This window comes from Leptidea sinapis, chromosome 5 (assembly GCF_905404315.1).
Source record: "Leptidea sinapis chromosome 5, ilLepSina1.1, whole genome shotgun sequence".
Classification (NCBI taxonomy): Eukaryota; Metazoa; Arthropoda; class Insecta; order Lepidoptera; family Pieridae; genus Leptidea; species Leptidea sinapis.
The window spans coordinates 14,333,320-14,354,456 of NC_066269.1; the positions used below are offsets into that span (position 1 = coordinate 14,333,320).

Here is a 21,137-nt window from a genome sequence, read left to right on the forward strand (position 1 = left end):
TCTTTACATTTACCCGTGTATCGAGACAGCAACCATTTGGTCGAGGAAATCTGTTTAACTGTTATGATTAATTTAGGATTTATTATGTGTATTGATAAGGACCTAGGTGCAGGTATTCTTTAATAAGACGTAGAAAAGTCCTAGTAAGAATCTTCATCTCTGGCTAAAAAATGTCAATTGTACACGTAAATTAAAAGCAGTGAAATGAAACGTAAAAATAGTCTGAGACAGACTAGATGGCTGCATCACTACAAATATTTTAGACTATAAACGCTAGAACACAGAATTGTAAAGCCAGTTAAAAAAGGCAAAAAAAAATGTTGTTTATTCAGTTTCTTACATAGTTGCGTGAATGTATGTTCCTGTGTTCTGTTTTGTGTTCAGCTTTTAGCCTCCCGCAGCCATGCTAGCGGTCATATAGCGTTTTATTTACGTGTTTTGAGGTACGAATTTTCTCTCTCACTCACTTCTAGGATTAATACACAAATAAAATTTGAAAAACAAAATTTTATGAACAATGCGGGACTCGAACCCGCGACATCTGGCGTTCCATGCCGGTGCTCTAACCAACTGAGCTAATCGTTCGAGTGACGTATCGTTCATAAAATTATGTTTTTCAAGTTTAATTTTCTTGAAATCTGTGCATTACCTCGTAATAAAAGAAGGAGTACTATAATCGTGGACCAAAGCTCTATCAACAACAATTTATAAAAATTGGTTAGGTTATGTAAGTGCAGTTATGACAACGCACGAGCCGAGCGTAGTGTGCCGCGGCAGCGGTCGGCGAGTGCCAGAATCGAATTGTAGGCGTTTATATTCTTCTTTTCTCTCTATTTACAAATTAGGGAGGGAGGATACTTAGATTAATAGGATCCAACCCTTCAAAATGTCATAATTTGAGGTAAGCTTCTAACACTTTTTTCTCTAGTACGGTGCATTACCTTGTAATGGAAGTAGTAACAGGAGTGGGTGCCTTCTCACATCTCCATCCCTCTCCTCCTTCCCCCCTCGTGCTACTTAGTTTTAACTCATTCTATTTTGCATTATAGAATAAAAATTCCAAAACATATAACTACCAGGTACCTTTGACAAACTAAAAATTTAAATAAGTATCCGATACTTAGTAAAATTTTTCGCGGTATGGAGTAATGAGTAGGTTTGAAAACCTTTTATTTATGTCAATTGTGCGACCTAATTATTCCAATAACTAACAAAGTAATAATCATCAATCATAATCATATGGGAAAAAGGTATTAATAAACAAAGCCGTTGTCCAATCAGACTATTGACTTACAATATACTAGCGCTTAGTCAAACAAAACCTAAGAGAGAAAATATTTCTAACGGATATAAAGCAAGATAGAAAAGGAAAGCGGATCTATTCTTTCTGTAACTGAATTCTATGACAAGTTATAAACATTTAACCAAGCTAAGAATTAGCTCGTTACTATTTTGAATAATAATCTAGCTAATGCACACATTGACAAATCAAAATTGTCACGAATTATCGGACTGGCAGGTCGTTAAACGCTAGTAAAGAGCGCTTTCGCACTACGTCCGGTCCGAATCCGATCCGTACCCGTGAAAACACGGCCCCAATAGTCGTAGAACTAATTATATGGTAGTTTACGCACTGGATCCGGCTTCCGTCATCCGATTTCTTTTCGTCAACCGTTAGAAATAGTTCTATGACTACACCGGACAGTATTTTCACGGGTACGGATCGGATTCGGATAGGACGTAATGCGAAAGCGCTTTTAGTCTATGAATCAAATTATGGAACGAAATACAAACTGTCAAATTACACCAATTAGTTTTTCAAAGCGAAAACAAAGATCGTACCACGCACTGACACAAAGCTTGGACATTGGTTAATTTACCACTCTGGAGTTCAATCCGTTCCACTAGTAACGTTCACCAAATATTTTAATAAATTCAAAGTAATACTCACTTCAACACCATAAATTAATTAAATAACCTAAATCCATTCATTTACTGGTTACTGGCACCAATATTTAATATTTAAATTTTTTTGTGATTATGTTTACTACATTATCTTTTAACGTTTTATTAATTATTGTAATTGTATATTGTTGGGTACTTTTAGTATGACTTTACGTTGGTCAAATTAACAGTAGCAATAGTAATTATTGATTTGTGTTAGCTTTTAATAATAATTATGAAACGAAACGACTGAATTATTTGCATGTCAGTCAAGACGAAACATGTCCCTACTCTTAAATTTAAACAGCTTTAGTTGTAAATGTTTCAAGCAAATAAAGAACTTTCAGTTTTAATCTTAACTATCCAGTAGTTATTAGGTGTTGAAATAAGCACCACCTATGTTAATAGTAAATTTGAAAAATTCACTGAACCTACGCAGTACAAAAATAACGCGCCAAATTTTATCCGGCTGAGTAAAGGCGGCAGTATCTTCACTGACTTTGATGTAGCATGTTGCTTATTCATTTTCATGAAAAGCATCGCGAAAAGTTTATTAAGTCAAGAAGTAGTAGTTTTCCTGTGTATTGTTCAAGAAAATCCAAGTGTTTGACGGTGTTTGTGGATTTTTATTAATAAAAATTATGAGTCATTAATGAGTCTGTAAGTTGTATTTATTTATATTTCTTATTATATAATAATAATAATACGTTTCGTTTATTTCATAGATTGCATAAAATACATTTTAGTGGTTCGGACTTCCTAGTAAGTTGGCTTAGGACACTTTTATTGGGAATATCTCGCACGTTCCAAGCGGTTACATTATACTTGATAAACAACATAGAAATAAACAAAAATTATTAAAAACCATTACTAATTATATAACATCTAATAAAAAACTATTAGACTGTTATGGATATCCTTTATTTTGTTAGTTAGAGTTACAAATTTTTATCAAAAACTAGGATACATTCATATTATATATTATGTATGAGACGTAATCTGTAATGCAATGAAACAAAGGAACCAGATAATGGATTCTGTCATTTATACGTAAACTAAGAATAGTTCATTCAATATAATATTGGAAATGGAAAACAATTGGAGTTTCGATGTATATGCTTCTACAATATGATCCCAGAAAATGTACAAAACAAATGTTTTACGAAATTTAAAAGAATTGTAAAAAACGTTTGTGTGGGAAAGGTTATTATAGCATAAACGATTTTCTTAATGACACCACGGACTGGGAATAAAGCGAACACCCTCAGGCTCTTTAATTATCAATGTTTATTGTACGATATTACATGGTAATCCATATTTTATATTTAAAAAAAAAGCCCGCTGAGTTTCTTGCGCCCATTATTCTCAGGTCTGAGGCAGTCTCTTTTGAATGGGTGGTAGTTTTTGACGTTCAATAAGTGATTTTAAATCCTATTTTGAATAAAAATATTTGAATGTGAATTTGAAAAAGCTGCAGAACAAAATATTATTTAAGAAGTATAGGTGTGTTTTCAATCATAGTTGATAGAAATAGAATATTATTCCAGTATGATTTCTGTAAACATTCTCTGTTATTTTCTTATGTTTTTATTTATATAGTGCTATTGGACCCGACAGACGTTGTCCTGTACACACGTCTTCAATTTAAAAAATCGGTCCAGCCCTTAGGAGGAGTTCACTAACATACACATGAGTAGGAGAATTATAGTATATAGATGGAATTGAGAATCTACACCAATCTCAAATTCACTGAAACACACAAAAAAATCATCAAAATCGGTTTCACAGATCGGTATCACAGAAAGTTTTATTAAAATCGGTCCAGCCGTTTAGGAGGAATTCAGTTACAACAGATGTACAAAAGAATTATATATATAATATATACTATACATACAAAACCATTATTGTTTGATATTACTATAAAGTTGCACCCTTTTAGAAAATATCTAATTATTTTTTTCACATTATCTCCCTTATTAAAAGAAGCTTAAGTTTATCATGTTACGAAATTTTCAAAAATTATTAAACCGATATATTATTACAACATGCTTTTTACAACATTCATTGTGACAGTGTAATCTAATTTTACATCGCATCTAAAATTCACCTTATTGAAATGATTTTTATTTCTTAAAATGCAGATGTATTCGCCGTCTAACAATTTAACATAACAATATGATACTATAAAATCTTACAAACATACATCCATCGAATTCGATAATATTTCAAAACAACTTTGATTAATGACTGTAGGCGACCATTATGACGACCTTGACCATTAAGATGAGAAGAGGACTCGTGTTTGAAATGCGGTGAATGCAAACGTTTGTATGGTGAATATGAATTCTTCTTTCCAAGCTATAGAGGGATTCAACATGTATTTTATATAGATATGATATATTATAGTTAAGCACTTATTGAATTGTTGCCTAGGGTACAATACCTTATTTGGGTCGTTTATTTATGTCAAAACAGGCGCTGACAAACGACGATTACCGGTGTTTTCCATATAAATTAAGTACTACGCGACCGCTCATTGTATCAATTGCCATATGAAATGATATGTCATTAATGACATTTAGTCGTATGCAATTAAATGTCATTGACTGAGTTATTTGTATTGCAAATAGGATCTTTAAGTCAAAAAAATATAGTTTCTGGATAAGTAATCACCTACAAACATATATCTCCGAAATGCGCTGCATTATATGGTCTAACTAATAGTCCAATCGGTTCAGAAGTTGTCGCAATAGACCTGAAGAAAAAAAATTGGCTCTCCATTTATTAGTATATATGCGTAAACAAATATTATAATTATACTTTGATTTCATATTTATGTACAGATAAAACAAAATGAATTTTTGTTAGTGATATCACAGTCGCGAAGAAACAATTTTCACCATGAATCTGTAACATTAATTCTACATTTAAATTATGCCACCTGTCACTAAATCCCTACGTACTTTAATACTGTAGGGCAGGCCTGCCATATGATAATTCCTCAAGTGCAAAAGCTTTCATAAAATCGAACCTCAGCAAGTGAGAAATGGGTAAGCAAGAAAACTCATTAATTGATAGTACGGGAGTAGAGATACCCCGCCTCTTTTTGTCTCTAAAACCTTTATTGTATTATAAGTATAAAATGAACTAAACTTGATTTTTTTACCTCATTACCATACATGAATACATCACAAGTATCATTAGAATTCACATATGGTTACAAACTTGAAAACAACAAACGAAACGTCGTTGTCTTGACGTTGTTAACTGTTGAAATTAGTAACACTTAGTTTACGCATAAAAAGTTCGAATACAAATTAAAATTTGGTAATGAAGATGTTTAGTAAACAAGTTACTGGCAATGTGTATAATTGAGTAATTAAGTCAAATAAAATTAAGGCAGAAACGACATAGATACAAGCCTTACACTATTTATTTTCATTGTATTATATGCTAAGGTAAATTGTTATGTTAACACTAGGAATAATCATAAACTTGTTAGTAAAGGCAGAAGTTTTATGTCGGATTTTATAATATTACTAGCTGACCCAGCAAACGTTGTATTGTCATATAAAGTAAAAAAAATCAATAATTAAAATGTTTAGGGTATAAAATTAGATGACGACCGATTCTCAGACCTACCAAATATATCATACATAAAATTTATCGTGCTACAATAATCATTAAATTCGATTGCCATATGGCAACTCTATTGCGTGTCTGTGGATGGATTAGAATAATATTTAAATCTCGATACAAAAGTAAGTGTTGAGCGTAGATGGGTGAAAATTTGAAGTTGTATGTATTTTTTAATGCTGAATCATAATTAAATAAATTCAAAAAAAATAAAAAAATATATATTAAGGGGTGGACCCTTAACATTTAGGGGGATGAAAAATAGATTTTGTCCGATTCTCCCTCCTAGCCGATATACACGCTAAGATTGACGAAAATCGGTCGAGCTGTTTCGGAGGAGTTCAAATACGTACACCGTGACACGAAAATTTTATTTATTAGATATCATTTACCTAATTGTTTTTTAATTCAGATTGTTTTAATTACTTACCAAGTTTTTATTTTTAATTTGCCTTTGTTAATAGTATTCTTCATTTATGGATAACATGTCTTGTTTTATTTAAATTTATTTTATTTTAAAACTATGGGAATTGTTTCACAACTATATTTTGATGATTCCACTATCTTTCTTATTTCTTATAGTATTATTTTTACAAAGTTTTACTACGCAACCCGGCATTTTAACTTTAATTAATTATTTATTAGCAAAGTTTAACAGAACATATGGCACGTCAACGTCACACATTGTTCGAGACTATGGTGTAAGTATTAGTTACCGCAGTTTGCGACTACGTCTGCGGTATCTAGTTGGAGCTCAACGGAGACCAATCCTTAATCTAAAAATTGAATATTTACCTCTTTTTAATTATCTGTTATTTAATTATTCTAGAAGGGCAGATAAGTTTGATGAGGCTCGAATTTTTTTAAATCACACTTAAGTGCAGGTCATTATAATATTGTAATTATAACATATATTTCTACATCTTGTACAGATTTAAATTTCGATTTATAGTAAAATAATAATTTTTACTCATTTCTCGTCTACGTGGGTCATAAAAATTGTATCTATTTTTCGGGAATCGAGATGAAAGCACTAGTAAGTCTAGGTAGGTAGTATTTGAGGCATGCTGAAAACTTGTTCCATATCTCTACTATCAGGCCTGCAGCTCCGAGTTGGGGTATAATAATAATGTTCATTAATTTATGTTCATTAATACTATAATTTTATTCCGATTTATTAGGTACATAATAATAGGGCTTATAAATAGGGTGTAGTATGAATGATTTATACAGTAAAGTCAACAAACCCACTTAAGTTATACAAGTTTCTACTGGAATTTCCTTGTCAAGCAAATAAATATTTGCATTCTCGAGGTTACACGTCGCTTCAAGATTAAGCTACGGAAAAGCATTTTGAACTGCAGTAAGACGTGTTGAAATTTTCCCTTGAACGAATCTTTATTTTGTTTCAATGAATTTTAATGAAAATGTCATATTTGTTGTTAACCTTTTATCAATTACTAGCTGTCCGGGTAGACTTCATACTGCCTCAATCGATAAATAAAAGACCTAAACTTTTGTATGTACGTCAAATAATATTGTTTGCGTTTAGAAATTTAATTTGTGACAAAACTTAAGATATATCAATCCACATAAACATAATCTGATTGATAGTTAACAACTGTATTTAATCTACCTACTATAGTTACCTAAAATTAAGTTTATTTTTTACCTCCTGAAAAAGTAAGAAAGATATTATAAAAATTCTAGTAAGTTATTCATTTTAAACTATTATTTTAATTTGATTTCTGAAAACATCAAACACACACATCAAAGGAAAATCAAAATTTTGTTGTTGTTGAAAAGTTGTTTTTGTTTAATTCCGAGTATTTTCAAATTTATTCACCTTTTGAACCTTCTCTGGACTTCCACAAATAATTCAAGAACAAAATTAGTCATTACGGTCCCGCCGTTCTCGAGTTTTAGCGAGACTAACGAACACCAATTCATTGTTTTATATATAGATAGATTATTATGATTCACTTATTTAATTATAGTTTTTTAATAAAATACGCATATTACAAAATATTACATAGCATATGATTTTAAATAATTTAATTGAAAATTTTATGTTATCACTTCAGTTTTGAGTTATGTTACGATGGCGAAGTCAGTCGCGATCTCGCCTATGTTTAATGAATTTTGCAAAAGTCAAGTCAACAAGTTCAAAATGTTGTTAATTCTTGATAAAGCTCCCAAAAATATCAAAATGAACAATGTATGAAATTAAGTATATCAAATTAGGATGAAAAAATGTATTTTTTTTATTATCACCAACTTATTATAGCAAGGAGTTTTTATTCGCACAAAAGAACTCTTTGTTATGTTGACCGTCCAGATTAAAAATATAATTTTAATTATTTAAAAACGACGCGAATAAAAATCTTAAATTTGAAATTTAGTTTAGTATGAAACGTGCACTGATTTGACATAAGTTTGAAATAGAAGTAATTACAGTATGGTGATTGGCGACGAAGTATATTCCGGCTAAGTTTAGAAAGCGAACAGTTGCCTAAAACGGAGTGGAATTCGGCTATGTCCGTTTTTACAAGATTACAGCCGTCAACTGTCAATCTATCAAAGTCTGCACGTTTCATACAATCGAGTGAATCGCTTTTTAGAATTGATAAAAAAGTAAAAAAATGTTTAATAAGAATAAATTATTATAATATAAAAGAGAAGAGTTGTATTTATTATTACACGATTCCACGTGTACTTTATGTGTGTTACGTTATTATAAACAAAATAAAAAATATTAACACAAATAAAATTTGAAAATAAAATTTTATAAACGATGCGGGACCTTCGACTGCTTCCGTCCTCGCACGGAACATGAGAGGTCGCGGGTTCGAATCCCGCATCGTAAATCGACATGACCAGTGGGAGACTCCTTTCCACACGACGCCGGCTAGATTATGGGTACTGACAACGGCACCTTTTACTGCCGTGAAGCAGTAATGTGTAAACATTATTGTGTTACGATCTGAAGGGCGCCGTAGCTAGTGAAATTAGTTGGTATAATATAAGACTTATCTTATATATAACATCTTATGTCTCAAGGTGACGAGTACAATTATTGTAGTGTCGCTCCGAATTATTGGGTTTCTCAAGAATCCTGAGCGGCACAAATGTAATGGGCAGGGCGTATCAATCCCATCAGCTGAACATCCTGCACGTCTCGTCCATTATTGTCGAAGTGAAGGCCCGGCATCGTTCATAAAATTTTGTTTTCAAGTTTAATTTGTTTAATTTTTAATTATAATTAATGCCAGAAGTGACGGTTATCACTTTAAAACAATACAAATTATAAACAAACATTAACTAACTGTTATCTCGTGATCTCGTAAAGCATATGTGAAGGGCGGGAATTTGTTTTAAATAGTAATTATATAAATGCCATTTTTAAAAATTTGTATGTAGGTTTTATAAGGATTTGATTCAAATTCAAATATTTTTATTCAAAATAGGATTTAAAATCACTTATTGAACGTCATAAACTACCACCCATTCAAAAGAGACAGCCTCAGACCTGAGGAAAATGGGCGCAAGAAACTCAGCGGGCTTTTTTTTAATATAAAATATGGATTACAATGTAATATCGTACAATAAACATTTATAATTAAAGAGCCTGAGTGTGTTCGCTTTATTCCCAGTCTGTGGTGTCATTAAGAAAATCGTTTATGCTATAATAACCTTTCCCACACAATCGATAGGAATAGATTGATAAAAAGGTATTATAATGGTTTGTAGCTCAAGATAATATCTTGTAAAAATAATTAATATTGTTGAATAAAGGATTGCGCTTCTCGAATCATGGCCAAACGATTTCTATAGTCTGTATCTGAAGCGATTTATGATAAGAATAGAGGTCGCTGATTTGTTTTCTTGTGTCCTCAGATTGAATTTTTATGTGGTCTAACGGAAACTAAACTCGTATCAACCAATGACGTGTTAATATTTATCTAGCTTAGATTTTTTTAAAGTGAAACTTTTATTACATCGTCTCAAACTTTTTCGTCTGTGTGTTGCATGTCGCGTGACGGTTGGGCGGTGGCTATAGCTCGCAGCAGCTGACCGTGTAGTGTAAAGACTATTACTCATTTGTGCCAGCGCTCCACGCTATTTTGTTTGTTTTTTAATATGTGTATATTATAATCTAAATAATTATTAAGTATAATGTATATCGTACTCTTCCTGATAAAAAAGAAAAAGAATTGAAATAATTCAAAAGTATTCAAAATTCATCACTTTTCAATCAATATTTTTAACCAGGGCTATAAGACACAGAGTACAATTAAAGTATTAGTTGGAGACTTAGTCTACTTTTATTATTTCCCAATATCATTCCAATTTTCTTAGTATAAAATTAAGATTGATAAAACCATTTTTATACCCTTAGTGGAATATTATTCCAAAAATGTTTAGTTACTTTGTTGTTTTTATTTAATTTAACAGCATTTTCCTATTTACTCATATTTTAAACCTTCTCTGGACTTCCACAAATAATACAAGACCTAAATTTGCCAAATCGGTCCAGCCGTTCTCGAGTTTTAGCGAGACTAACGAACAGCAATTCATTTTTATATATATAGACTAGTGGACCCAACAGACGATGTCCTGTACACACTGTCTTAAATTTGAAAAATCGGTCCAGCCGTTAGGAGGAGTTCACTAACATACACATGAGCAGGAGAATTGTATTATATGGACGGAATTGAGAATCTAAAGCAATCTCAAATTCACTGAAACAAACAAAAAAATCATCAAAATCGGTCCAGCCGTTTAGGAGGTAGTTTAATTGTGAGAATCTAAACCAATCTCAAATTCACTGAAACATACAAAAAAATCATCAAAATCGGTCCAGCCGTTTAGGAGGTAGTTTAATTGTGAACCATTCTCGAATCCACCTGAAGACACATACCAATCTCAAATTCACTGGGACACACAAAAATATCATCAAAATCGGTCCAGCCGTTTAGGAGGTAGTTCAATTGTGAATCTAAACCATCCTCGAATCCCCTTGAACTCACACAAAAATTTCATCAAAATCGGTCCAGCCGTCTAGGAGGAGTTCAGTGACATACACACGCACACAAGAAATATATATGTTAAGATATATTTTTTACATCAGCTAAATTAGAATGAATATTATTATTTATTACATTACTATACGCTGCTTCATTAGCCTCTTTATCGGCTTCTTCATTACCTATATTCCCTGATGTCCTGGTATCCATACTATTACAAATCTAATTTTATTTCCAAGCAACATTATATAATATGCGACGTTAAGTACTGAATGCATTGAGTATTTGAGTCAAAGAGTGGCAATGAGTTTCTTATCAATTATTCTTATCAAAGCTAACCTTCTCCGAAGTGGTGGTAAATCAAAAAAGAAATATAAATTTTTCACATTCATAAGTGTTATTCTCTTGACCTACAAAAGGGTTTTGATTTGATTTGATTTAAAACCCTGAACACACCAGTATGTACAGCCCGTTCGTTATTCAGTGCCTTTCTACAATTACGAATACAATTTGAAAGATAATTTGAATAAGGATTTTGTTTGAGGGTTACCGATTGTATGAGATTACGCCCGCAGAGTTTTTCGTATAGCCGACTTTTGGCTTGTTGTGGATTTTGAATAATCGATACCTCGATTCAAGTATTTGCAGGCTTAAGCTCTTCATTTTATGTTTTTCCAGGTAATTCCATCATAATAATGTCTTAAATTATCCTCAATATCTCTTTATGGAAATTTAAAAAAAGATTAATCTGAAAGATTTAATTGAATATTATAACACGCAAATTCGCGCGTTCCTCGACAGAAGTAACAATAACTCTTTATAAAGCTTACTGCACATCGCTCTAAGACAAGCTGGACCTACAGCTGATGGTAATTGATTTGCCCTGCCCAATACAATGCAGTGCCACTCAAGATTCGCTCAACAACTACAATTGCGCTCGTCATTTTGAGACAAAGGATGTTAAGTCTCATTTGCCCAGTAATTTCACAAGCTACAGCGCCCTTCAGACCGAAACACAATAATGTTTACACACTTGCGGTAATGCAACGCCTTCAAAGCACTGCTGGAGCTGCCACGTTTTTGTAGTGTCAACTATGTTTGCACACGCAGAGGTCGATAGCTTTAGCACCGTTCTACGTTAAACAGCGGCTTCCCTACTCCGTCGAATACGAGGCGGCAGTTGTAACAGTTATCTGGAGGCAATAGCCGACAGCGGGGGCTATCCGTATGTGGGCCATTTTAATAAAAATAAATATGTCCCTTCGTAGATATGAATACTAACACAATTAGATTTATAAGTTTAGTAACAATGAATCGTCGTTAAATGAAAATAAACGTTTTATTATTTATTTATTTATTATTATTATACACAAGAGAAAATTTCCAGGAAAAATTATTTTCCTAAATCCATCTCTATTATATATAATTTTAGTTCCGCGCGCCCTTTACTGCGCACTATAGCTAAATATAGTGTACCACATAAAATATTTTTAATAACAAATATTAAGTTATACGGAGGGGTACACTGAAATAATCGGGAATAAGAAATACCACATGCACGGTATGGCTAAATTGTATTTCATTGTTTTTCGAAGTATTCTCCGTTCAACTTAATGCAATTTTCCATTCGTGCAAACCAATCATTAAAACAGTAATTCCAGTCTGAAGTTGACATTGACAAAATGGCTGATTTGTACGCTTCCACAGCTGCTTCGGGGTCTTCAAACCGTTGACCGCGTAATAAATCTTTCATTCTAGCGAATGTAAAGAAATTGTTTGGGCTCTACTCAGGACTGTACGGAGGATGGCCCATCAGCTCAACGTATTCCTGCTTCAAAAATCATTTATATTCCGAGCCGTATAGGAGCTCGCATTTTCGTGATCTAAGATTTTGGGTTATTTTTTCGCCTTTTGAATAAGAGTGCCGGAATAAACGCGTTAGCACCGGCGTCAACTCAGGGGCACACGTTCTAAGCACGATTGGAGAAATGCCATCCGGCCCGCTCGACTTCCTGACGTCCAACGAAAACAGAGCTCGCCTAACAGTTTTCTGTCGAAACTGTGCTTCAGGCATGGAGCTCTGACACCGCGGGATGGTAGGCGGTGTTTTTCCGTTGTCGTCAAGAGTCGAGTTGGCTATCATTACTGGCAAACGAACCGTGATATGCCACTCAGCGGTAACCGTTCTGCGATCCTGTAAAAGAATTGTAGCAACATGCCCCTTTTTCGAGAAAAACGTAGCGACCATTTTCTTTGACACGCTGCGGGAGCGAACCACTTTCGTTCGAAGACCTAAACTTCTGATTTATGTTTTATTTCAGGTTCGTACGAATAAATCCATGATTCATCACTAGAGACGATATAGTTAACGGCATTTGACTTCCCTCCGTTGGAGCGTGGCTGAGTATTCCGGCACCAATCTACACGAGCCGCATTTTGCTCTTCGGACAAATTGTGGGGTACCTTTTTTGGAAATTATTGGAAAACTACCTTTGGGAAACTACCTTTCTTACACAAAGTTCATTATGTAATATTGACTGAATTGCACTCATTCCAATACTGATAACAGCCTGAAACTGTTCGTATGTCACATGACGGTCAACTAACACAATAGTTCGCACAGCTGCGATGTTTTAGGCGTGACCGTTGTTCTTGGTCGAACTGCAGAAGAAACAGTACTGAGTGACACACGACCGCGTTGGAACTCGGGACACCAGCGGTATAGTGTCGTTAGACTCGGTGCTTCAACATCATAAATCGAAACAAGTTCACTGAGACATTTTTCTTGAGATAAGCCGCGACGAAAATTGTGATAAATTATGGCATGAAAATGTTCACGCGTGAGCTCCATTTCTGTCAACGACGTGTCAACTTTAAACCAACATTGTTTTTGTTTTTGAACTTTATTTAATTGTATGAATGTCATTAAGGTTTTAAGAGGCCAATTTTCAAATTCTAAAAAAGGTTTTATTGTAACTCAATCACAAATATTCTATTCCCGATCATTTCAGTGTGCCCCTCGTAATAATTTGAATAAATTCTTTTATCATCCAGATACTCGAGAGAATAAATCCCCGTTGGAAAAAACCCTATAGGCATCGCTTAACTTCTCCCCTTGGTAATTTCATCTTAACATTTCGCATTTAAAATTATCATCTTTAATGATCCGAAAACTAAGTTTTTTTTTTATGAAAATAAAAAACGAGACGGGCACAACATTCAGCTGATGGTAAGTGATACATCCTGCCTATTACAATGCAGTGCCGCTCAGGATTCTTGAAAACCCAAAAATTCTGAGCGGTACTACAATTGCGCTCGTCACCTTGAGACATAAGATGCTAAGTCTCATTTGCCCAGTAATAACATTAGCTACGGCGCCCTTCAGGCCGAAACGCAGTAATGTTCAAACACTACTGCTTCACGGCAGAAATGGGCACCGTTGTGGTACCCATAGCCGGCATCCTGTGCAAAGGAGCCTCCCACTGGTAAAAGTTAGGAAGTTAGATATAACGCATTCATTTTTTCATATATTTTTCTAAATTATCCTATTATATAATATTAACAGACTATATTGAATCATTAGCAAAAATATACACCAAAAAAAGATATTTTAATCAAAGGTTATTTATGATCTTAAATCGTTTTAATTATATTCTAACCATTTACTAAATTATATAATTAAAAGTAATCAAGATGATGATCTACAACTGTGATTTCCATAAATATGTCATTTGTTTTCTTTGCTATTAGAATAACGGCATAATATCTATAAATATTAACGTCTCATAGTTCGTGTTTTATGTTCTTGATATTGACCGGCGGAAGTAGATGAGGTATTTTATTTATACTATACCTAGTCTTCCCATAAATACTGAAACAAAGAAAAACAATTTCTATTACAAATGACATTTATTACTTTTAGAGTGTGTTAGTTTGATACATAAATATAAAACAATTCAAAATATAAAAAGCTTATTTGAAGTGGTCTCCATTGGCTGCAATACAGTCCTTTAAACGTTGAGGCCAGTTATCAATAGAAGCACGCACTGTTACCATGGTAAAATTCTTTAATGCCAATCCAATTGTTTTAGGGACTCCAAATTATCTTGGCGTCTAGAGCAAGCCGTACTCTCTAAAACTGACCATAAATCATAATCCAGCGGCTTAAGATCGAGACTAGACGATGGCCAGTCTTCAGCTCTGATGTAGGGCGAAACGTTCGTTTCCAACCAAGACTGCGTAGACTGAGCTTTATTACCCGGTGCCAAGTCTTGCTGGAAGGACCATTTTTGGATTTTGAACATGGTGTTGTGAAGGGGCTTTACTACCATCTCAAGAACGGTATCTTGATACACTTTTTCACAAAATTACGGCTTAGTCACTCGTTCATAGCCAATTCCCCACGAAACCATCACTGAAGTCGGATAGTGCCCACGTTGCACTCTGTCCACTAATTGGGAAGCTTCCTTAAAGCTTTGAGCATAAATACGGTCATTTAGTTTGTTAAAATGTTGCTCCATTGTAAGAAAAAATTCTCATCCGTGAACAAAACTTTTCATGACATCCCTTTGCGTACCGCTTCAGTGGTTGTTTAGATTTTTCGACCCTGTTATTTTTGAAATTATCAGTTAAGAAATGACCAGTACCTCTCTTATAAGCTGCAATTTTTTCCCCTATCAAAAGGTGCCCAACGCGACTAAAGGTATTTTCACTCCAAATAATAAACTGACTACTATGTACTGAATTTAATTAAAAATTAGTAAACCCACCGTTGTTTGTAATAATGTAAAAATACTTAAACAACGATGTTGATGGCTATGAAATCAAATCAACATTTATCTGTTGAATTGGGTCGTAATACTTATTTATTTATAAGAGTAACTTGTTAAATTCTTTACTATTACTCTATCAAATAAAGCCTTATCGAAGTCAAGGCTAGTGACTATATTTTTTATTAACTAGCGGACCCGGCAAATGTTGTTTCGCCATATAAATTATTTTTAGAATTAAACCGTTTCTTGGACATTGCATCACTACTTTTTTTTCTAAATTAAATTAAGCCTAAGTTACTCCTAATAACATCAGCTACCTGCCAATAAAAGTCCCGTCAAAATAGGCTCAGCCGAGAGATTTCAGAGATTAGCCGGAACAAACAGACAGACAAAAATTGTAAAAAAATATTATTTTGGTGTATGTATGAAATGTTTTCATATATATGTAGTAAAAAACGGTTATTTCAATATTACAAACAGACTCCAATTTTATCTATATTTATAGATGTATATTTTGCGTCAATATTCAACTGTGACATGTGGCAGAGACTTTCGAGAAGAGATTGAACGTTGATTTTTCTCTTAAGGAAGCACAAAAGCCACAACAATACAAAGTAAGAAAACTTTTTTTAGCTGTCGCGTTCTTTTTGTTTGTTTCTATTGAATATTTGAAGTTTTCATAATTAATTGATGAAAAAACTTCCTTAGCCGGAACTTGAGAGTTACGAAGAAAAAATAACTCAGCGGCAAAATTTTAAACCTTCAAGTTACTGTAACAAAAAAATAAATAAAACAATATTACTTATGAATTGAGAAACTAACAATACTTTATTCATATATTTTACTAAATTAAATTTGTAACCAAAATTTATGAACGATGTGGGACTCGAACCCGAGACATCGCAGGTTTCGTAAAAGGGCTCTTCCACTGAGCCAACCGTTCGAGTAACGCATGGTCCGTAGATCTTGGTATGTCTTGTTCAACTCTCAGGTTGTGACTCTATCTACAGGATCGACTTTAAAGTTGATAACCTGCTCAACCTCAATAATTGCATATTTGATATTAGCAAATTGACTTGATAATATGTCACTTCTTCAAATCTAAACAATTTGTTATTATTAAAGTTTCCCGCATCGTTCATAAATTTTGGTTTCAAACTTAATTTAATTAATCCCAGAAGTCAGGGACTTTAAAAATATCAAACTGCTTAATATACTTTGTGTTTTCTCGTTTTTGTCCTAATTTGTTTCATATTTTGTGACATTAAATGGAGTTGTGTGATGAAGAGAACTGAATTGCTCTTACATTTAGTAACACGAAGTTGGTATAAATCGAAGTGCAATTTTCGAGACTTTTCATCCACTTCGTATTGGTCGAATATTTGTTATGGAGTTATTCAAACTGCTCAAAATAGTGAAGAGAAAAATTCAAAAAAATATTATCTTTGTATTCGAAAATTGTTTTTTTTTAAAACATACGGAAGCCGAATCCTAACAGTTTGCTACTTTGAGACATAAGATGTTAAACCTCATTTGCCCCATAATTTCACTAGCTACTGCGCTCTTAATTCTAGTAGGCTTCATAAGATACATAATAGCTTTGAGGGTAAATGTATACACTTTTATAATAAAGTCCCAGCCACTGTTCAGGCCTTATCTAAAAATAAATTTAAATGTTTTATTAAAAAAATGCTCTGTCGTAAGTCCTACTAGTCCACAGCTGAATATCTAAGTGATCCGACAGCCTGGGACTAGATTATGATTTTTTCATTTATTCATAAAAAAGAGCGAAAAAAAGAATACTGGGAGAGTTTCTTGCGCCGCTTCTTCTCACTCAGACCGACACCTGTTTCCGTAGTATCAAGTATATTAGAAATAATATCAAAAATAATTCTAAAGGAATAACGTTTTTGAAAATAAATCCCTTTCAGTCAGAAACACAACTCTCCCCTACATAATACTGCTTGATGGCAGAATAAGTAGCTGTTATCCATTTCGGCATCCTATGCACATAAACTGGTGAAAAATATAAAGTGATCATATTGTGTATGAATTAAATTTTCAGTTATGATAATATTGGTGAATTTTGACTAGTAGATTGATAACTCAAACTAAAAAACCGCTTATTTTTATTAAACTTACAATAATATAATAATAATACTAGCCTTTTTTAACAATCTATAAATAAGTGCAGTTACATTACTTATCTTAAATCTACTTTTTTTAGTTTGTTTATATAAAAGTACTTATGTAATAATTTACTATGTTAGTCACTGGTTTCTAGATTGTCTTACTTTCCAGCATAGGCCTCCCCACCTCGCACAACCACTTTGTGGAATCAACTACCGGCAGCGGTTTTCCCGGACAGATACGACTTAGGGACCTTCAAGAAAAAAGCATACTCCCACCTGAAAGGCCGGCAACGCATTTCTTGACACACCTGTTGTTGCGGATGTCCATGGGCGGTTGCCTCACCTCTCCCCATCCCGGGGGCCTCTTGCCCGTATGCCCCCTCTCATATAAATAAAAAAGAAGACTTGAGGAGACAAAGATGCCACCTTTTGAATATCATCTACCCATCTTCGATGCTGTCTTCCTTTATTTCTCGTATTATATCTTGGGCACCATTCTGTCACTTCTTTAGTCCATTCTCAGTCTTACTTCTTATAATGTGTCCATTTCCATTTTAGTTGTTTGACATTTTATATCTATGACATTGGTTTGTTGTCTTATTCTTGCCAGCCTAATTATATATTTAAGTTTTATGTTATGTATACTTCGTTGACAGGTTTCCATTGCTTTGATATTTTTGTTTGCGCAACTCCAAGTCTAACACCGTAGGTCATCCTGGGTAGAACACAAGTATTAAATAATTTTATTTTTTCCAAAATCACCAATTCTCCTCTTTGGCCCAAAATCTCTTCCATCCTGTATTCATTCTACTGTCTATTTCTTTTGTATTGAATGATGTCTCCAATATCTCCTACGAGTATTAAAAATAAATAAATAAAATATGCAAATAAATCTCCCACTGGTGAAAATATATATAATTATCGTGATCATTTGTATAAATTAATAATTTATCAGTTTTGACCATATTGGTTAGTTTTGACTAGTAGATTGATAGCTCAACTTAAAACAATACCCACCATTTTTAACTTTATTATTCATGGCTTTTTCAATACATTATCCGAGAAATTTCGAAGAACTTCAAGTGAAATTTAGGTAACGTTTATTAGATAATTGAATTTAATAAACTTTAGGGACATCCCTTGCCAGATAAGACGTGTTAAACTTTTAACTTGTTTAGGTTTGTAACATAATTGACTTCCACGAGATAGAAGTTAGAAAATAGATCAAAAGCTATGGCACAATATATACGGCATTATAATCCTGCAAATTACAACTCTTTCGGAAAACTTAAAGAGCTCAAATATGATACTTAAAGGCAGAGTTGCTCAGGATTGCTTCCTTGCTGCTACAGAAAAAAAAATTATATTGAAGTAAAATAATCAATAACCAGTGGGAAGCTCCTTTGCACATGATGTCAGCTAGATTATGGGTACCACAACGACGCCTATTTCTACGGCGAAGCAGTAATGTGTAAGCTTAACTGTGGATTGGTCTGAAGGACGCCGTAGCTAGTGTAATTACTGGAAAAATGATAAGTAACATCTTATGTCTGAAAGTGACGAGCGCAATAGTAGTGCCGCTCAGATTTTTTGGTTTTTTCAAGAATCCTGAGCAGCACAGCATTTTAATGGGTAGGGCGTATAACTTACCATCAGATGAACTTCCTGCTCGTCTCGTCCCTTACTGTAAAAAATATTGGCCTAACATTATTAGAATTTAGACAGCATAAACACAAATAGCTTAATTTCCATTGACTTAACACAATAATATATAATTGTTTGTGAAAACCTGTTATTTCCTTTTCGTTTTGTAATAGTTTAATACTGCAATGTATAACAAGCTGTTCTATAAAATGGGATATTAACCAATGTAAGCGATAGGTCACTTGGCTACGGCACGTTGTAATGTGTAAAGATTTCTTTCCAGGCATCATAAATATTTCAGTAGTCATCTTTCTTGTAACAGTGATTCTTGATTTATGCGCATTTAACTTACCTTTACTAACTTACCTAACTTTGACTATCTTTGCGGAATAAAGCGTTTTGCAGCCGTGAAAACATCTGTCGCTGTCATTACACTCTGTGTATGTTAACGAGCTTCCATAGTGATACATAGAATTAGCCGTAGATTTTCACAGCGATAACCGTATGTTGTCTGGAGGCCTTACTATTGCAAAAAAAATTAACAAAATAACAACCGCCTTCGAAAACACTATTCCAAAACAATAGATATAATTTGCACTAAAAAGTATAAAAATAATTGCGTATTTTTATACAATCTAATTCATTTATCTAATTCTAGTTACGATTATTGTTATTTTTGGAATCGGTGTCCTTCCGCCGCGACCCACTTTCGCCTCTTGCCCCCTCACGACTCAAGCACATCTCACCTATAGCTGTGTATTTAGTAACAAACCTATCTTGGATGACACCGACTCCAAAAAATACAATAATCGTAACTAGAATTAGATTAATTAATAAGATTGTATAAAAAAAACGCAATTATTTTTATACTCTTTAGTGCACATTATATCTATTGTTTTGGAATAGTGATTTTGAAGGCGGTTGTTTTTTTTTTATTTTATGATTTTTAGTGAATTTGAAATACATTAACTAACAATTTGCATAAATATGTGTAGATATACAACAATTTTCAATGCAGCAGTGAACGTAAGTGCTTTGCAATTTGATTACAGACAGTTATCCGTTACTTTGTCATGGATTCCGTAATCAAAACCTAAGCAAACTCTCACCAAACTGTCTTTCAAGTATATCCTTATCCAATAAAAAAAGAATCATCGAAATCGGTTGGCGCGATATTGAGTAATTCGTATATTTATCATCCACTTTGCTATACGCATGTATTGCAAATTTAAGACTTTTATGGTTTTCTCGTGGATACCACTTTCAGAACCGGACAAATTATAATGGGACCACATGGGAAGCACCAACTTCCCGTGTGGTTGCTTTATCTGGGATGTATTACATTTTCAAGGAATACAAACAAAATACATTCGAATCCTGGAAAACGTTTACAAATAGAGTACTGCACAAATAAAGTTTGAATCTACAGGTGATGAGTTTCACATTGAAAGAGGTGTTCGCCAGGGAGCCCTACCCTATCTCATCTAAATTATTTTCAGCCGTCCTTGAAAAGGTATTCGGGAATCTGGATTGGTCGAAGAAAGGTCTAAATATAAATGGCGAGAATCTGAATCATCTACGTTTTGCTGAAACTTTAAATGGAATGTTACAGGAGTTAGCGGATGAGAGTATTAAGGCAGGCCTTTCAATGAATCTAACAAAAACAAAAATAATGACAAATTCTGCACAAACAGTGCATATTACAGATAATAACGAGCAAATAGAATACGTTCAGGAATATATATACTTAGGGCAGTTAATATCTAATGAAGCATGCATGCAAAAAGAAATAGCAAGAAGAAAAGTTAATACGTGGAAACGATACTGGTCACTTAATGCAGTAATGAAGAATAAAGAAATGCCTATGAAAGACAAAAGGAAAGTATTTAAAACGTGCATTCTACCATGCTTATTATACGGTTGTCAGACATTGCCATTGACAGAGCTTGAACTAGCCAACAAAATTAAAACTTGTCAAAATG

At 33.5% G+C, this 21,137-nt stretch overlaps 1 protein-coding gene across 1 annotated transcript in view; it reads left to right on the top strand.

Moving 5' to 3' along the window:
- The first annotated feature begins 2,475 nt into the window (after positions 1-2,475).
- The window catches only part of LOC126980154 (gonadotropin-releasing hormone receptor), a 49,870-nt gene continuing 31,208 nt past the window's right edge, over positions 2,476-21,137 (top strand). The window contains exon 1 of the mRNA XM_050829744.1: positions 2,476-2,604. The gene's annotated coding sequence lies outside the window, so the exon portion shown is untranslated. The remainder of the gene's footprint in view (positions 2,605-21,137) is intronic.